Source organism: Rhinoderma darwinii, chromosome 1, assembly GCF_050947455.1.
Source record: "Rhinoderma darwinii isolate aRhiDar2 chromosome 1, aRhiDar2.hap1, whole genome shotgun sequence".
Taxonomy (NCBI): domain Eukaryota; kingdom Metazoa; phylum Chordata; class Amphibia; order Anura; family Rhinodermatidae; genus Rhinoderma; species Rhinoderma darwinii.
In genome coordinates, this window is record NC_134687.1 from 486,828,212 (window position 1) to 486,848,565 (window position 20,354).

The 20,354-nt window shown below is 41.2% G+C and overlaps 1 long non-coding RNA gene across 1 annotated transcript in view; it reads right to left on the reverse strand.

The window, feature by feature from the left end:
* Nucleotides 1-17,922, reverse strand: part of LOC142743868 (uncharacterized) — a 115,167-nt gene extending 97,245 nt beyond the window's left edge. The window contains exon 1 of the long non-coding RNA XR_012881656.1: nucleotides 17,884-17,922. This is a non-coding gene — a long non-coding RNA (uncharacterized LOC142743868). The remainder of the gene's footprint in view (nucleotides 1-17,883) is intronic.
* Nucleotides 17,923-20,354: the final 2,432 nt, after the last annotated feature.

The window sequence follows — 20,354 nt, forward strand, 5'->3', positions numbered from 1 at the left end:
CACAGGCAGCGAAAGCTATCAAGGATTGGAACTTAATACCTCCCACTTCTCCTCGCACATCTGCTCAAGGAACTTCTCCTCGTGGTCCCGCAAGGATTGAGGAGGAATGGCGGGAAGTACCAGCCGTGTGATTAATGTTGGTCCATTTTCTTATGCTTGTGTAGAATGCATATTTTCCTCTCAGGTGATACCCACGGTCAGGCTGTGGAAGCTGTTGTACAAGATGGACTGGCAAGGACAGTTTGGAGTAGCTATAGATCTTTCTTCAGTGCCTGCTTTATCTTGATATTTTTTCTTCCTGTTCAACCTCCCACCAGTGGGGCGCTTGACAGGATATTTTCTTATAATTGTTATGACAAGCCTTTTATAAGTTGATAATGTGAATACAAGTCCCTATAGTGGCGGAGTGTCCTCTCTGCCTGTGCACTTTTAGTGCTTCTTTAAATACCCCCCCCCACCCGATCACACTTTGTTTGTGAGGGTCATAAGTGTATGTGTATGGCTATATACGTATACCCCAGAATTATGCCCTCACTCCTTTGGCTAACACATCTAATGTGTGGCCTTGTTGCACACTGTTTTTATATGCTGTTTATCTCTTGTGGTGGTGATGTCTCTTGTAATATGACTGGTACTAATAATTACAACTTTTTCTATATGGATCAGGTACGCCTTGCTTTTACTTGTTTAAGATGGTGTTTAAAATTCTCTCCCTGAATGCTCATGGGCTTAATATCCCATATAAAAGATCTAGTTTGTGGAAGGAAGCCTTACAATCAAGGATTGACATTATCTGTGTCCAAGAAACTCACTTCAAACATTCTGCCCCGCCTAAATGTTCACATGCCCGTTTTCCTCATATTTTCACTGCAAATAATGAGAGAAAGAAAGCTGGGGTGCTCTTAGCAATTAAGGATACACTGGCCTTTTCCTATAGGGATTTATGGGTAGACGCACCTGTGATATCAATAACAAAACATACACCTTAGTTGGTGCATATGCCCCCAATCAAAGACAAATCTCCTTTCTTAATAAGCTTCTTAAGTTAGTAAATAATGTCAAACAGGGATCCCTTATAATGTGTGGAGATTTTAATATTACATCTTATCCTGACATGGACTCTACGAATGTGGTTGGTAGGGGCAAACCCTCCATAGCACAGTTACTGAAAGAAGAACACTTGCATGATATATGGAGATACTTACACCCTGGGGAAAGAGATTACACTTACTTCTCCCATACCGATAATTCTTACACGAGAATAGATATGTTTATTATAGATAGTGAATTGGTCCAAGCAATGGAATCAGCTTCTATTGGACATATTACATGGTCTGATCACGCACCAATTTTACTCACTGTTTTAGAAAAATATAATTTCCAAAACCATAAACCATGGCGTATGAATACATATCTTCTGAATATGCCCAAACACAAGGAAACCTTAGCAGCAGCTATTCAAAGTTACTTTGAAATTAACTCATCCCCTGAAATTTCTGCATCCACACTTTGGTGCTGCCACAAAGCAGTTATACGTGGAGAATTTATTAAATTAGCGGCTTTCGAAAAGAAGCAGAGAGAGTCGTGTAAACACTCCATACTGACTCAGTTATATCACCTGGAGCGCTTGAATAAGTTGAAGCCTAATGCCCAAATTGCGGCCCAGATTAGAGAACTTCATAAACAACTCCACTTATTGATGTTGTACAAATACGAAATGGCTTTGAAACGGATGAAAGCACATTTCTATGTAGCCGGAGATAAAGCTGGGGCTACACTTATTAGGAGAGTTAAAAAATATCAGGCCAGAAGTACAATAGGTTTCATTGATCACCCTACAAAAGTCAAAGTTCATAATCCGGTATATATTGCTGATTCATTCGTTGCACGCTATGAGAAGTTAGACAATTTAAACACAGATGAGACGGTTCCCCAGCCTACAGACAAGCTGATTGAGGAGTTCCTTCGCGGACTAGATCTTCCAAAGCTAGATGACTTACAAACAGAATCTTTAAATGCTCCGGTATCAGTAGAAGACATAGGGAAAGCTATTAAAACTATTAAAACCTCGAAAGCCCCGGGTCCTGATGGGATTCCTGGAGATTACTATAAAACTTTTCCTGACCTCTTATCATACACTTTGGCCCAAGTGTTTAATGCCTCAGTACAAGTGGGTTCCTTCCCTAAGGAAATGCTGGCAGCTACAATTATTGCCTTGCCAAAAGCAGGGAATCCGCCAACATCACCAGGTAATTTTAGACCAACATCTCTGTTGAATACGGATTTGAAATTGTTTGCAAAAATCTTGGCCCTTAGGTTGGATCCTCTCCTTCCCTCTCTAATAAATGTAGACCAAGTTGGGTTTGTCAAGCACAGACAAGCTACTGACGGTACTAGGAGAATGATAGACTTAATTCATATTGCTCAGTCTTCTTCTGTACCTGCGGTGTGCCTCTCCTTGGACGCCATAAAGGCTTTTGACAGGGTTCACTGGGGCTTCCTGTCACAGGTTCTTACTAAATTTGGGTTTGTGAGGTGGATCCATAGAGCTATAATGTCAATGTATACCTTACCTTCGGCCCAGATTTTCATATCAGGGATAATCTCCAAATCCTTTTGCTTGTCAAATGGTACAAGACAGGGGTGCCCCCTTTCACCGCTAATCTTCATTTTGATAATGGAGCCAATTGCTTCGTCTATAAGATCTCACCAGAATGTCATAGGTATTTCCGTCGGTAATGTGCAGAATAAAATTGGACTGTATGCTGATGATGTGATCTTGACTGTAACCTCCCCAGTTCAATCTCGACCTCATGTTCTGGCGAGTATATTCGCTTTCAGTAAAGTATCTTATTATAAAATTAATGACGACAAAACTGCAATGTTACCAATTCACGTTTCTAAATCTCTTAAAAAACATATTTCTAAACTAGTTCCATTCAGCTGGGCGGAAGGCCATATCTCTTACCTAGGCATTAAGCTTATGGCTAAATCGGCGGATATGGTTGCCTTTAACTTTAAAGATTTCTTTAAGGCTCAAATTCAGCAGGTCTCTGATGTTATTATATCATGGGTGGGTAGGATAAACCTAGTAAAGATGTGGCTCATGCCAAAGATTCTTTACTATTTGAGAACTATCCCTCTACAAATACCATTGAGGGTTATTACTGATTTACAATCCACACTTCTTAAATTTATATGGGCGAAGAAAGGAGCTCGTATCTCTAAAGCTTTAATGACCACCCATTGTCTAGAGGTGGCTTAGGTGTACCAAATATCTATCTGTATTACATGGCCACTGCCCTTGCGGCGGTTAGGTATTGTTGGGACCCGAAGGTTAAAACTCAGTGGACACAATTAGAGAGTGTCATACCTTTCGATCAGATATTAAAGCTGCCTTACTGGGTGTTTTAGTAGGTTCGCAAACTGACCTCAGCTCTTTACCTACGACTAGGCATATGATTCAGATGTGGAGCAAAGCGGTTAAGGTATATAAAGTGTATCATTGTTCCCTAATGAAATGCCCATTCATATATCTTTCCCACTGGATACCTAATTTAGACCTCTCGGTGTGGTGCCAAGCAGGCATACAGCAGATATCTGACCTGTTTGATGGGTTGCAATTAAGCTCATTTGCAGACTTACAGGCTAAATTCTATATCCCGAATACTCACTTGTTTATGTTTCTGCAAATTAGGCACTTTCTTCAGAGGGGTTAAGCAGCTCTCCAGGCCTCTGGACCATATTCAGTGTTTCAAAGATTCTTGGACTCGGATATTATATCGCTGAAAGGTTTGGCCTCAGCTTACTTGTCCTTAAACACCCACAGCTCATTTCTCAAATTGAAATACATGTCTCAGTGGGAGACGGATATGGGTCGGGAGTTCTCGGAGGAGGACTGGAGGGCTGCTTTACATCACTCACATAGGATATCCAAATGTGTCAATCATATAGAAGCCATTAGGAAAATTCAGTTTCGTTGGTACCTCACACCTGTGCGGTTACAACATATGCAAGCCGGGGTTTCTCCTTTGTGTTGGAGGGAATGTGGAGCAAGGGGCACATTATTTCATCTATGGTGGACATGTAAATCAGTCTACCCATTCTGGAAGTGTATCTTCCGCTACATATCAGAATTAATGGGAGCAGAACTTTTACCTTCCCCTGCATTGGCTTTATTGGATATGCAGATGGATGAGATCCCTTTAGAATATAGGTGGCCAATAAGCCATATTCTTATCGCTTCCAGATTCCATATAGCCAAGAGATGGAAAACAGCTCAGGCTCTGAATCTCTCAGAGGTGCTAAACAGGGTTTATCTTCACTTTTATTATGAATTGCACTTTGCTACATCTAAAGGTTATAGGCAGAATTGTTTGTCTCAATGGGCCCCTTGGACGGAGTTACCCCATGTTCAACTTTTGACCCGCAAGAACTCTGTCACTCGGTGAATGTATCTGTGCTAACTTATACATGGTTTTCGTATCCTGTATCATCCTGTTCCTTTTTGACATCTCATATGTATAATTGCTTGTATTTATCACCACCACTCTTTGTATGTCTGTTTTTATGTTTTTTTGTCTGTTAATATGTCAGTATGTCAACGTCCGAGGCACGTTTCTGATATCTAAAGGTGCAAGCTTTTTCTGTGTTCTGTATACAACACTGTGAGACAGTATCATTGGGATGTTGTATACTTTTCTATTGTACTTTGGAAAAATAAAAACCAAGTGAATTTCATAATAAATCTGGAGCAAATTCACCTTAGTAAATCTCCCCCATAATTTTAACAAAATATGTGAAAAACGATCCATATTGTTCCGTACTTTCATTTTTTTACTCATAGGTAACATCTGGCCATTGTGGTTGTTTAATCGTAGAAATACATGGGGAAAAAAACACCCACCTTAATTATAGAATTTCCTAAGGGTAGGTATTTTTGCGCAGTCGATATTTGTATTATATTTGAAAAATAAATTAAAATCTCTGATTGGTTGGCAATACTTTCCACATTTAGGAAGGCTCTGCTTTGCAGAGGTTTCCTACATGTTAAATACCTCCAGGAGTTAACACACAAATGAATAACATCACATGCTAGAGAGCTGGTAGTTTGTAGTCATTTCTTGGATAAACTGGTCCGGATATTTGATCTTTGTTTTTCATATTAACATATAAACTGTTATATGCAGCATAAAGTAAGGTAAGTAAATAATCTGCCTTCCAATTCATTCCAAAGGCATTTGATGGTATTGAGGTCAATATTTTGTGCAGGCCACTCAAGTTCCTCCACATCAAACTCATCAAACCATGTGTTTATAGACCACGCTTTGTTGGATCACAATGGAACAGAAAAGGGTCTTCCCCAAACTCTTGCCAGAAAGTAGAAAGTATATATTTGTCTAAAATGTCTTTGTATGCTGTCTTTGTCTTTGTATGATTTTCCGGACATTTTATATTGATGGCCTACTCTTAGGATATGTCATTAATTTCAGATCGGTGGGGGTCCGACTCCCAACACCCCCGCCAATCAGCTAATCAAAGGGCTGGTTCAATGTTTACCAGGCACAGCGTTGTACACATCTAAAGCGTTTGTGCATGCGATTGCAGCTCAGTCCCACTCACTTGAATGGGTCCGGAACCGTAATCCGAGGCACAGCCGCTAAGGATGTTTTCGGCGCTGTGCCTGGTAAGATAAAAAGCCACGGCGTTTGTTGTAGCCCCTTCAGCTGATAGGCGGGGATGCTGAGAATAGGACCCCCTCCCCCATCTTAGATTGATGACCTGTCTTAAGGATAGTCCCTTAATATATAATGACCAAAGCATCTTTTTAACATTACTCTTCACTGAAAATAAGAGGCCTAGTCCAAATCCTAAAATAATGGCCCCAGACCATGATCCCTCCTCTACAGTGCCAAATTTTACAATAGGCAATGTGCATTCAGGTAGATAGCGTTCTCCTGGAATCTGCCAAACACAGATTTATCTATATAATAAGTCGATTGGTGCTTGTTATCAGGCCCTTTAACACAGACCAATGCTTTCTGTATTGGGACGAATGATCGTTAATACGTTAAGTCCTCATACGTTTGCATAATTGTCCTCAGCACATCTCCTGTTTACACAGGAAGATGTGCTGCCGGCAACAATGATTTTATAGGCTGCACAAATTATGTAATCAGCAAACTAACGAAAAGTTTATGTTCGCAATTACCGCCTGTCTCCATACCATCTATCTTGCAACACCATCTGCATTGGGCCCTATACCATCCAGAAGCTTGCATCTTACAAATATATTGAGAAACAGTATGTGGACGTTAACATTCCTGAAAAACTTGCTTAATTTAATAATCAATATTTATTGTACCTATCTACATTTCGGCTCACTAGAGGACTTTCTCAAGCTTGTCGATAGGTGTAAGAAATATGGTTTAATAAACTAAGCAAGTTTTGCAGGAATGTCCACAAACTGTTTTCATTATACAGTTCTTGTGCTGATGCTACTTCCAGAGCCAGTTTAAAACTTTATAGTGAATAATGAAAAAGAGGATAGGTGATTTCTTACATGTCGTGCTTCAGCAATGGGTGGCTCTGTTCTGTGAGTTTGCATGGTCAAGCTGTTGCTACTCCTAGATTATTTTAATTCACAAAAATAGGACTTACATAAGTGTATCAGTAATATAAGATAATAGTTACACTATTAGGTCTCCTTACCACAAAGTTTTTTTTTAGTTTCAAAAGGATTTATTGGTTTGAAAATGGGTATGAAAAACAAAGGAGTAAAAACAAAATACAATGACCGTACACAAAGGGCAATACTTCATATTTGTATCAGGTATATAAAAAAGGTATCAACGAAAAAAAAAAAGGGCAAAAACAGCAGGAAAGATAAAAAAAATGGAAAACACGAATACATCAGGAATATTCTCGTGATTATATAAACGATGGCAAAAGCATGGTAAAAGCTGGGTAAATCACAAGAGGTACTAGAAATTCACAGTTCTTAATAATATCTTACATCAATATAAGGAGGGAAAAAAAGTACAAAAAGAGATATAATAATGCTTTTCAAGAAAGACTCCTAAGGTTGGTTTAAATGGTGATATAATATGATAAGTCAGAAGAGTGGGAGGAGAGCAGCCAAGGCCACCACACCTTATTATATTGTTCCATCATATCAGTATGGACTGCTTCAATTTTCTCGTATATAGCTATTTTATCTACTTGGTGTTTGACCTTACAAAGAGATGGGTCAGCTGTTTTCCATTTAGAAGTGATGTGTATATGGGCTGTCAGAAGTATATATTGAGCTAACTTAAAAGTGGCTTATCTCCCAATAAACAGACAAAGGGCACTTTATGAAAAGTGAAGCCCAGAACGTCAGATATACTGTAAGTTAACAGAGCCCCAAAACGTACTTACTATGGGACAGGCCCACCACAGGTGATACATGGAACCAATAGAGCCACAGTTCCTATAACAGAAGGGGGAGGTTGTTGGGTGGATAGTATGGGGACGCTCTGGCACTAAATATATCCTATGGAAATCTTTATGGATGTCTCTACTAGACTAACTTGCCAACTGCCCTTATGTAGAAATTCACAACAACTTTGCGATTTCTCAAAGGAAAGTTGGCATTGGATGTCCTCCTCCTACTTTAACATATATGACAATTTTTGCCTCTCGGGAGGAGAGTTCAACAAACCAAATACATAAGAGATAAAGCCCACTCTATCTAAAGAAAACAAAACAAAGCGTTCCAAAGTGGTACATGGGACTAATAATAGATTACCCATCACAGAATGCCAAAATGAAATGTACTACTCTGAACTCCTTGCTCATAGGTGCTTTTAAATGGTCTCGAAATTGGATAGGGGAAGTCAGTTTTCCATTACACATAAATTCTTGTAGTCTGACAAGGTTGTGTGTACGCTGCCATGAAAATGCAGAAGCTTGCAGTCCCAGAGGGAATTCAGGGTTCCGTAGTAGAGGTGTAAGTGGGGAAACCACAGATTGTAAATGGTGTTTAAAGCGCACAGCCCTCCACAGAAGTAGAAACTAGTAAGAAAGAATTGACTTAGTCTTAGACTCTTTGGAAATAGTAGGGGTACTCCAAAAAACTGTAGTCCAGGAGAGCAGAGCGAGTAGTTCAGATTCCAAACCCACCCATTAAGGAACATCCTGAGAATTATGGACTAACAGGAGTTGAGCTAGCCTGGCTGCCCTATATTATTTAATAAAATTAGGTAATGAGAAGCCCCTACTCATTTATGAAGGAACATAATAGAGGCCTGGATCCTAGGGCATTTGCCTGCCCATAAAACGATAATTTTTGAGCAAGTTATGAGCAATTTTAGATTTGTGCTAATTAGTTTCTTAATAGACAACTGGGCGTTTTTTACCTTTTTACCGAGTGTGCATTGTAAAGAGAAGTGTATGACGCTGACCAATCAGCATCATGCACTTCTCTTGATTCATGTCCATTTGTACTCAGCACAGCGTGATCTAGCGAGATCATGCTGTGCTGTCACATACACCCACATTAACTTTACTGAAGTGTCTTGAGAGTGAATAGACATTGCCTCCAGCCAGGACGCTATTCACACTTCCGACACTTCGGTAAAGTTTGTGTGGGACTTAATCACAGCACAGCGTGCTCTCGCGAGATCACGCTGTGAATTACAGCACAGCGAGATCACGCTGTGCTGTGTGAGTAAGTCCCATGGACATGAATGGAGAGAAGTGTATGACGCTGATTGGTCAGCGTCATACTCTTCTCTTCACAATGCCCACTTGGTCAAAAGTTAAAAAACACCCAGTTGGGCATTAAGAAAGTAATTAGCATAAATCAAAAACTGCTCATAACTTGCTCAAAAATGATAGTTTTTAAAATAAAAAACACAGTTGTTATCTACATTACAGCGCCGATCACAGGAGATAGGGCACTTATAATCTGGTGACAGAGCCTCTTTAAGTAGGTTAGGGAGAGAAATCAGGGGTTTAGTGAGAGTCAGTAGTAGGTCATCTGTGAACAAATTAGCTTTGTACTCAGAGGAGCCAATACGAACTCCCGCTATATTGGGGTTATTCTGAATAAAATTTGCCCGGGACTCCCTGTTCAGTACAAAGAGAGCTGGGGAAAGAGGGCAACTCTGACTAGGAACTCTATGTATTTTTATCGGGGAAGAAGAGGTAGATGGTAATTTAAGATAAGCTATAGGGGAAGTATATAAGACTTGTACAGCATTAAGAAAATGGTCCCTGTATACCTATTTTACGAAGAACAGTAAATAAATAATCCAGGTATAAAAGGCCTTCTCTATGTCCAAGGCAGGAGAGTACAAGGTCTAGAATCCTCTTGTACCTGGCGTATTATATTTATACGTTTACGAATGTTATCAGGATCTTCTCTACGAGGTATAAAACCTACCTGATCAGTATGAACTAATGCGGGTAAAAGAGAGTTCAGAGGATTGGACAAAATAGAGGTAAAAATCTTAGCATCTAGGTTCAGAAAAGATAGGAGTCTGTAGTTGAAAGGAGAAAAAGGGTTTCTTTGGCTTCAGGATAACCGTGATCATAGCATCCAAAAATTCAGGGGACATGGGAATGCCTTGAAGGAGGCGATTACAATAATTCAAAATCTGAGGTGACAACTCAGTAGCAAATTTCTTATAGTAGGCTGCGGACAGGCCATCAGGACCCGGGATCTTACCCATCTTAAGTGTAAGATCTATCTCCTCATCAGTATTAACGGCATTAAGGCGAGAGATGGCCTCGGAAGTCAGATTTGGTAAATGGGACTGCGACAAAAAATTGGCTATAGTGGTCCCAATAACACAAAGGGCCTCAGAATATAGAGCCTGATAAAACTGCCGGTACGTTTCATAAGTGTGGTTGGGGTTAGATGTCGTGTGCCCCTCTTTAGTTTGAATTTGAAACACCTGATCTACGCTTTCTCTATACATCAATTTTTGCGCCATTAGCCCACCTATGGTATTTAGATTGTGTCTAACGCAGTGCTTTTTCTTTAGTGTGTGTGTGAAAGTACTGCATCTAACGGAGCCCTAGTGTCTTGTAAGGCTTTATATAGGGATGGTCTGCTTTTTGAGAAAGAGCTAATCTAGCCAATCTAGTCTATCTTCCAAGTTAGACTGTGCAAATCCACTCTACCTCTTACTCCTAGAAGCTGCAGCAATAAGTCACCCCCCCCTCCCCCGTATATCTGCTTTATAGAACAACCATAGCCAATGTGGCGTCGTATCAGGAGTATTATTATCCTCAAATTATTTCTGGAGGTCCTCAGCAATTTGGTTTCTCCCAACAGGGCTTGTAATCGGGGTCTCGTTCAATCGCCAGGCAAACGGGATAGTACCCCTTTGTGCGAAATCAAACTCAGACCAGACAATGTCATGGTCCGACCATACACAAACAATATGTCTAAAATATAGCAATCAAGGTAGGGACGATGCTGTGGACAGAAACATATCAATCCTGGTTTGGCGATGATGGGTTGCTGATAAAAAGGTATAGTCTTTATTGGAACCATTGTGCTCTCTCCAAGTGTCAGCTAGTGAAAGAAGTTGAAAGGTATCACAGATCATTTTCTTATGTGCACATGTACATTTAGACACTATACTGTGGGACCTATCAAGACACCACACCAGGTGATGATAATGAAGAGGAACAATAACCTGCCCTAAATCCTGAAAAAGTTCAATAGGGTCGGCATTGGGAGCATAGGAATTCACAATACATATAGTAACATCCACCAAACTACCCACAACAATAAAATATTGGCCCTCAGGATCAGAGATAACAGAGGATACCTGTAAGGGGAAAGTGTTTCTAAGCAAAGTTACAACACCCCAAGATTTGGGGACTTGTAAACAGCAGAGTATCTGTGATGAAGGAATTTGGGTGTAGAAGTATGGGTGAAGTGAGAGCTAAAAAATAACATCCCCGGGCCAATCAGGGTTTCTTGGCTTCACCAGGACTCTGTGCATCCTGTCCATCCTAAACAGCGTCACATCTACTTGGGGTAACAGAGCCTTGAATAAAGTAGTGCCCAGAATGGAGAGATCAGTAGTTGATTCGGGGATCCCCCTTATGCGTAGGTTCGCACGCCTCAAAATATTTTCAAGGTCTCCTAGTTTCATTTCCAAGGCTTCCATCTTTGAGGTATGCTCCGTCCTCGATATCCCTCCTGTCAGTAGTAATCACATCCACCATGCTCTATGTCTTTGCTTCCACATCAGCGACTCGTTGACCGAATTCCTGGACCTGAATTGCGTTATCGCCTGGGCAAGTTCAGCCCTAAATAGCTTATCTATATTCTGATAAAAATCTGAGTGAGTCTGTAAATTCTGGATAGGTGAGATCTGAGCCAGAGATACTGGCATACTGCGGCCTGAGGCTTCACTGCAGGCCTGAGATGCTGAATCTGCCATGTTGCAAAGCAGGAATAGTTTGCGAGGGAGCTTGCGAATCCCGGTTTCCACTAGATTTTTTTTGTCCTGGTCATGGTCCGTGACTATTCCCAAATTGGGTAATGCTTGTGGAGTTGATAGTGTTAGTTATCACTCGGTAATAGTGGTCGGCACGGAGCTCACACTAAGCAAATCCTCTCAGGCGAACCGCGCGCATGAGTCCCACCACAACAATTTTTTGGGCTGCATTTTAAAATGCATATAAAAAATGCCTGCAGTTTGAAGCACTTTTTATATTTTCGAACCCATATGTCAGACTGTCCTCTAATATGAATGGAATAACTTTATAACATCATTACAAAATACAAAAGAGGACACAGACAAAATGGAAGAAAATTTAAAATGCACAACCAAGTGCTTGACCCAAGTCCTAGTCCCAAATAAGGCTCAAGGACAAATCACTCATGGAAAAAGAAACACAGATACATCATGAACCATAATAAAGAGAAAAGTGCAAGCACATATATCCTGAAACATATGTATATGAAAAGCTTACCCCCTTGTACAATCAGAAAGCTCAATGCAATTAGAACATTAAATAAGCCCAATTTAAAAAAATATTTTTAATACCGAAATGTTGGCCTACTGAAAAGTATGTACAGTATATGCACTCAATACTTGGTCGGGGCTCATTTTGTATGAATTACTACATCAATGCGGCGTGGCATGGAGGCGATCAGCCTGTGGCACTGCGGAGGTGTTATGGAAGCTTCAGCTCGTCTGTATTGTTGGGTCTGGTATCTCTCATCTTCCCCTTGACAATACCCCATAGCTTCTCTATGAGGTTTAGGTCAGGCGAGTTTGCTGGCCAATCAAGCGCAGTGATACTGTAGTTATTAAACCAGGTGTTGGTACTTTTGGCAGTGTGGGCAGGTGCCATGTCCTGCTGGAAAATGAAATCAGCATCTCCATAAAGCTTGTCAGCAGAGGGAAGCATGAAGCACTCTAAAATTTCCTGGTAGACGGCTGCGTTGTCTCTGGACTTGATATATTTCAGGAGATGAGCGTGCGGATGTTGTGCGGGGTGGTGACTTGCCAATCATGTGAAGGTGTTCTTGAGGACAGGAGTGGAGGAGAGGTAACAGATTGAGAGCTACGTAATGGTAAGAGCAGAGTTCACAGCAGCACAGAATCTGCACGCTCCTCTAATGAAATAATCTGTGCTGCTGTGAACTCTGCTCTTACCATTACGTAGCTCAGTCTGTTACCTCTCCTCCACTCCTGTCCTCAATAACACCTTCACATGATTGGCGAGTCACCACCCCGCACAAGATCCGCACGCTCATCTCCTGAAATACTCTGTGCTGCTGTGAACTCTGCTCTTACCATTACGTGGTGACTTGCCAATCATGAAGGTGTTATTGAGGACAGTAGTGGAGGTAACAGACTGAGAGCTACGTAATGGTAAGAGCAGAGTTCACAGCAGCACTGAATCTGCACGCTCATCTCCTGAAATACTCTGTGCTGCCTTAAACTCTGTGGACATGTCAGGATCCTGTTTCTTTTAAATGCTGCACTGTAGCGCAGCCTTATATAGTGGATCGAGCGGGTTCCCTAGCAGCATTTAAAAGAAACAGGATCCTGACCTGTCCACAGAGTTTAAGGCAGCACAGAGTATTTCAAGAGATGAGCACAGCCGTCCACGGGCAGCCGTTAGTTTTTCCGAGCCGTGCTCCCATTATGCACACGACCGTAAAAACACCCGTTATTGCGGGTCGTAATTACGACCCGCAATAACGGGCTCATAGACTTCTGTTACCCACGGGTACCTTCCCGTTAAAAAAATAGAACATGTTCTATTTTTCTATTTTACGGGCCATGCTGCTATAATTATAATGACAGCACGGTTCGCAAAAGCGGCCGGCTGCCTGTGGCCGGCCGTGCCCGGCCGTGCTCGTAATTACGAGTCGTAATTACGAGCACGGCCCGTAAAATAAAAAAATAGAGCATGTTCTATGTTTTTAACGGCACGGGCACCTTCCCGTGAGAAAACGGGATGGTACCCGTGGCTAACAGAAGTCTATGGGCCCGCTATTTCGGGTCGTAATAACTACCCGTAATAACGGGTGTTTTTACGGTCGTGTGCATGAGGCCCCGTAATGACGGGTGGCTACATGTGTGCACCCGTCATTACGGCAGCGTTGCTAGGCGACGTCAGTAAATAGTCACTGTCCATGGTGCTGAAAGAGTTAACTGATCGGCAGTAACTGTTTCAGTACCCTGGACAGTGACTACCGATCACAATATAGAGTAACCTGCAAAAAAAATGACGTTCATACTTACCGGGAACTCCCTGATTCCTCCAGTCCGGTCTCCTGGCCGTTGCCTTGGTGACGCGTCCCTCTCGACATCCGGCCCGACATTCATTATATGTGTTTGTGTATATGTGTGTATTTGTGTATATGTGTGTGTTTGGGTATGTGTGTTTTTGTTTGTATATGTGTTTGTGTATATGTGTTAGTTCGTGTATATGTGTGTGTGTGTGTGTGTGTGTGTGTGTGTTTGTGTATATCTTGTTGTGTTTGTGTATAACTGTGTATATGTGTTTGTGTATATGTGTGTGTGTGTTTGTGTATATGTGTGTGTTCGTGTATATGTGTGTGTTTGGATATGTGTGTTTTTGTTTGGATATGTGTGAGTTCGTGTATATGTGTGTGTGTGTGTGTGTGTGTGTGTGTTTGTGTGTGTGTGTGTGTGTGTGTGTGTATATCTTGTTGTGTTTGTGTATATATGTGTGTGTTTGTGTATGGTTGTTTGTTTGTGTGTGCGTGTATATATGTGTGTAGGTGAGTAGAAGTATTGGTATTGTTCACATTGATAACTGTTTTTTTATGTTGTTGCAGATTTTGATGTACCGATTGGACTACATCTTCGATTCGTTGGACTACTGCGTAGATCTACGTTTTTTCAAATTTTAATAAAATGGTTAACGAGGGTTTTGTTGGGGATTTCTTATTTCAATAAAAAAGAATTGTCTTTGTGTTTTTTTTTTAAACTTTATTAGTGCCTAGATAATGGCAGTTGGCTGATTGAAAGCATCCATTATTAAGGCGGTACTTAGTGTTAGCCGGTGCAGAGGCTAACACTAACCACCCATTATTACCCCGGTACCCACCACCACCAGGGGTGCCGAGAAGAGCTTGGTACGATCCAGTACCCGACCATCTGTTGTGATGGTCGGGTACTGGGGCGGCCGTAGGCTGGTGTTATGAGGCTGGGAAGGGCCAAATACAGTGGACCTTCCCACCCTTGTAATGCTAGGCTGCTGCTGCTGTGTTGTATCGGGCTGGTTATAAAAATGGGGAGGACCCCCACGTCGTTTTTTTTTTAATTTAAAGAGGCTCTGTCACCAGATTTTGCAGCCCCTATCTGCTATTGCAGCAGATAGGCGCTGCAATGTAGATTACAGTAACGTTTTTATTTTTAAAAAACGAGCATTTTTGGCCAAGTTATGACCATTTTCGTATTTATGCAAATGAGGCTTGCAAAAGTACAACTGGGCGTGTTGAAAAGTAAAAGTACAACTGGGCGTGTATTATGTGCGTACATCGGGGCGTGTTTACTACTTTTACTAGCTGGGCGCTCTGAAGAGAAGTATCATCCACTTCTCTTCACAACGCCCAGCTTCTGGCAGTGCAGCACTGTGACGTCACTCACAGGTCCTGCATCGTGTTGGCACCAGAAGCTACACTTGATTCTGCAGCAGCATCAGCATTTGCAGGTAAGTAGCTACATCGACTTACCTGCAAACGCCGATGCTGCTGCAGAATCATCTGTAGCCTCTGGTGCCGACACGATGCAGGACCTGTGAGTGACGTCACAGTGCTGCACTGCCAGAAGCTGGGCGTTGTGAAGAGAAGTGGATGACACTTCTATACACAACGCCCAGCTAGTAAAAGTAGTAAACACGCCCCGATGTACGCACATAATACACGCCCAGTTGTACTTTTACTTTTCAACACGCCCAGTTGTACTTTTGCAAGCCTCATTTGCATAAATACGAAAATGGTCATAACTTGGCCAAAAATGCTCGTTTTTTAAAAATAAAAACGTTACTGTAATCTACATTGCAGCGCCTATCTGCTGCAATAGCAGATAGGGGCTGCAAAATCTGGTGACAGAGCCTCTTTAACAAATTTAACAATAGACGGGTCCCCCACATTTTTAATAACCAGCCATTTACATGGCCGCAGCAGTCTGGCATTACATGGGTGGGAATGGCCACTGGTTTTGTCCATTCCCAGGCTAATAACACTGTGTTGTATGTGGCTGGTTATGATAAATTGGGTGGAACCCCATGTCTTTTAAAAAAAAAAATAAAAATAAATATTTTAAAAAATGACGTGGGGTCCCCCCCACTTTTATAACCAGCCAGATACAACACAGCAGCAGCAGCCTAGCATTACAAGGGTGGGAAGGTCCACTGTTTTTGGCCCTTCCCAGCCTCATAATACCAGCCTGCGGCCGCCCCAGACCCCGACCATCACATCAGATGGTCGGGTACTGGATCGTACCTGGCTCTTCCCGGCACCCCTGGTGGTGGTGGGTACCGGTGTAATAATGGTGGTTAGTGTTAGCCTCTGCATCGGCTAACACTAAGCCTCGCCTTAGTAATGAATGTTGTCACTCAGACAGCGGCCATTACTAAAGTGGTAGTAATAAAATTTGAAAAGAAAAGACAAAGATATAGATAAAATATTTTATTGAAATAAAGCACCCCCAACACAACCCTCATTAACCATTTTATTGTAGAAAAAAAAACCGTCATCTAAGTAGTCCTCGAAACCGACGTAGTCCAAACACCAAACCTGTAAAAAAAAAAAAAAAAAAATTAAATAAAACATGTCGTAGGCTTAGATTCAGTTTAATGTGTGATACTGACTGTTATAGCATGTATAGAAGCCTGCCGCGAAGTTGACTTAGATACAGGGCGCCAGCAGACAGTATCATACATGGCCATACAGACAGATACAAACAAACATACATGCAAACATACATACATACATATATACAAACATACATACATACAAGCATGCACATATATACATGCAAATATACATACATGCAAACATACACACATATATACATACATACATGCTAACTATCATACTTACATACATGCATACACACACACATGAAAACATACATACATACAAACAAACATGCAAAGATACATACATACATATATACAAGCATGCACAAATATACATGCAAACATAAATACAGGCAAACATAATTACATACATGCACATATATATATATATATATATATATATATATATATATATATATATATATATATATAAACATACATGCAAACATACATACAAAAATAAAAACATGCAAACATACATACATGCACATATATACATACATACATGACAACATACATACATACATACATGACAACCTACATACATACATACATACATACATACATACATACATGCAAACATGCATGCAAACATACATACATGCAAACATACATACAAACATACATACATGCAAACATACATACATACATGCAAACATACATACATGCAAACATACATACATACATGCAAATATATACACAAACATGCACATATATACAAACATGCCAACATACATGCAAACATACATGCACATATATACATACATACATACATACATACATGACAACATACATACGTACGTACGTACGTACGTACGTACGTACGTACGTACGTACGTACGTACGTACATACAAACATACATAAATGCAAACATTCATACATGCGAACATACATACATGCAAACATACACACATGCATGCAAACATACATACATACAAACATACATTCATGCAAACATACATACATGCATACATACAAACAAACATACATTCATGCAAACATACATACATGCAAACATACATACATACATGCAAATATATACATGCAAATATACATACACACATGCACATATATACATACATGCCAACATACATGCAAACATACATGTACATATATACATACATAAATGACAACATACATACATACATACATACATACATGACAACATACATACATGCAAACATACATACATGCAAACATACATACATGCAAACATACACACATGCAAACATACATACATACATACAAACAAACATACATTCATGCAAACATACATACATGCAAACATACATACATACATGCAAATATATACATGCAAATATACATACAAACATGCACATATATACATACATGCCAACATACATGCAAACATACATGCACATATATACATACATACATTCATGACAACATACATACATACATACATACATACACACATACATACATACATACATACATACATACATACATACATGACAACATACATACATGCCCAAAAAAATAAATAATATGTTCATACTTACTTTCCTCCTGTCCGGCCTCCAGCGATGACGTTTCATCCATGTCGCCGCTGCAGCCTGTGATTGGCTGCAGAGGCGGTCACGTGGGATGAAGCGTCATCCTGACGTACGTAACCGCCACTACAGCCTGTGATTGGCTGCAGGGGCGAAAGGGATGAAACGTCATCGCTGGAGGCCGGACAGGAGGAAAGTAAGTACGAACGTATTATTTTTATTTTTTTATTACATTAAAATTGTATTTTCCGCGCGCCGAGAATGTACTGTCAAGGTTGCTGAAAGAGTTAGTGCAGCCCATTAACTCTATCAGCACCCTGGACAGTAGCATGCTCGGCGCACGTAAATGACAGGTTCGGTCCGAACTAGTTCGGTCCGAATCAAACTTTTTTGTGAAATTCGGCGAACTAGCCAAACCGAACTTTTGATAAGTTCGCTCATCTCTAGTAATAATATCAGCAAAAATACAAAATGAAAGGCAGGTGGCCAAGGATAGTAAAACAAATCCCTAAAAATCTTCAAGTATATAAATGCAAAAAAGCCAAGGTCTGAACAAGTAGGACCACTAGATAGTGGTAAAGGGGAGTTGGTCACAGCGGATCAAGAAAAGGCAGAGTTACTAAATGGGTTCTTCAGTTCTGTATATACAACAGAAGAAAGAGCAGTTGATGTAGCTGGTGCCAGTGCTGTTAATATATCAGTTGATACACTGAATTGGATAAATGTAGATATGGTCCAAGCTAAATAAAATAAAATAAATGTGCACAAGGCCCTGGGACCAGATGGGTTAAACTCTTGAGTACTTAAAGAGCTTAGTTCAGTTATTTCTGTCCCCCTCTTCATAACATTTAGAGATTCTCTAGTGACTGGTATAGTGCCAAGGGACTGGCGCAGGGCAAATGTGGTGCCTATTTTCAAAAACGGCTCTAGGATGACATGAGATGGATGATGACAATCAAATCTCAATAGAGAGTTAGTGGCAGAAAGTTTATAGTAACAGTTAGTCATAAGTTAACGACCTTTCGCTGTAATTAAAACATCCAAAAATTCTAAAGTCTGACCACAATATTTACTAGTAAATTTCATGTTAACCTGACTGTCATTGTTATATGTTACAAAATCCATAAATTTCTGCGGCGTACCAGACAATAAAAATATTGTCTATATTATCGTAGATATAGTTGTAATGATTTGAGATAGTGGTTACAGACATTATAAATCTTAATGTGTTCGAATTTGGTGAGGAAGATATTCGCAAAGGTCGGGGCGACAGGGGTACCCATAGCTGTACCCAACTTCTGCCGATACCAGACCGCGTCAAACTGGAACCAATTGTGATCAAATACAAATTTAAAAGACTCACAGATAAAGTTAACAAAGCTAACATCTTTCTCAAATTGTGATAGTTGATGTCTGACAGCCTGCACATCAGCATCCTAAGGGATGCGTGTGTGTATAGGCTCTCGACATCAACTGAAGCTAAACTAAAACCTTCTTGCCACCCAAAATCGTATAGTATAGTCCAGGGGCGTAGCTAGGGGGGGCAGGCGGGGCACGTTCCCCGGGCGCAGTTCAGAGGGGGGCGCCAGCGCCCCCTCTTCCTGCACTATAATTGTACCTGTGTCGCAAGGACACAGGTACAATTAGAAGCAATGAATGACCGGGTACGTTCCGTGCCCGGCCATTCAGCGCCTCTCCACGAATGAAGCGACTTGTACCTTTTATACCAGTGACGCTTCCGTCGATGAAAGGCGCTGACTGACTGGCAGGGAAAGTCATCCTGCCCAGCCAATCAGCGCCTTTCATAGACGCTGTGTTCAACCCCCTGGAGACCTGCGCAGAAGAGAGCAGGTCTCCATGGCTGCCGGACGGCGTGGGAGCGGGATTAAGGTGAGTTTGATTTTTTTTTTTAATTTTTAATAGACGTGTGTGTCTGTATCTGCGGGGGGGACTTTGTCTACGGGGGGGTGTCTATCTACAGGGGGACTATATCTACAGGGCTGGGCTATATACAGGGGGACTATATCTACAGGGGGGCTATATACAGGGGGACTATATCTACGTGGGGGGGTGTCTATCTACAGGGGGACTATATCTACAGGGCTGGGCTATATACAGGGGGACTATATCTACAGGGGGTGGGCTATATACAGGGGGACTATATCTACAGGGCTGGGCTATTTACAGGGGGACTATATCTACAGGGGGGCTATATACAGGGGGACTATATCTACAGGGGGGCTATATACAGGGGGACTATATCTACAGGGGGGCTATATACAGGGGGACTATATCTACAGGGGGACTATATCTACAGGGCTGGGCTATATACAAGGGGACTATATCTACAGGGGGGCTATATACAGGGGGACTATATCTACAGGGCTGGGCTATATACAGGGCTGGGCTATATACAGGGGGACTATATCTACAGGGGGACTATATCTACGGAGGGGGGTGTCTATCTACAGGAGGACTAT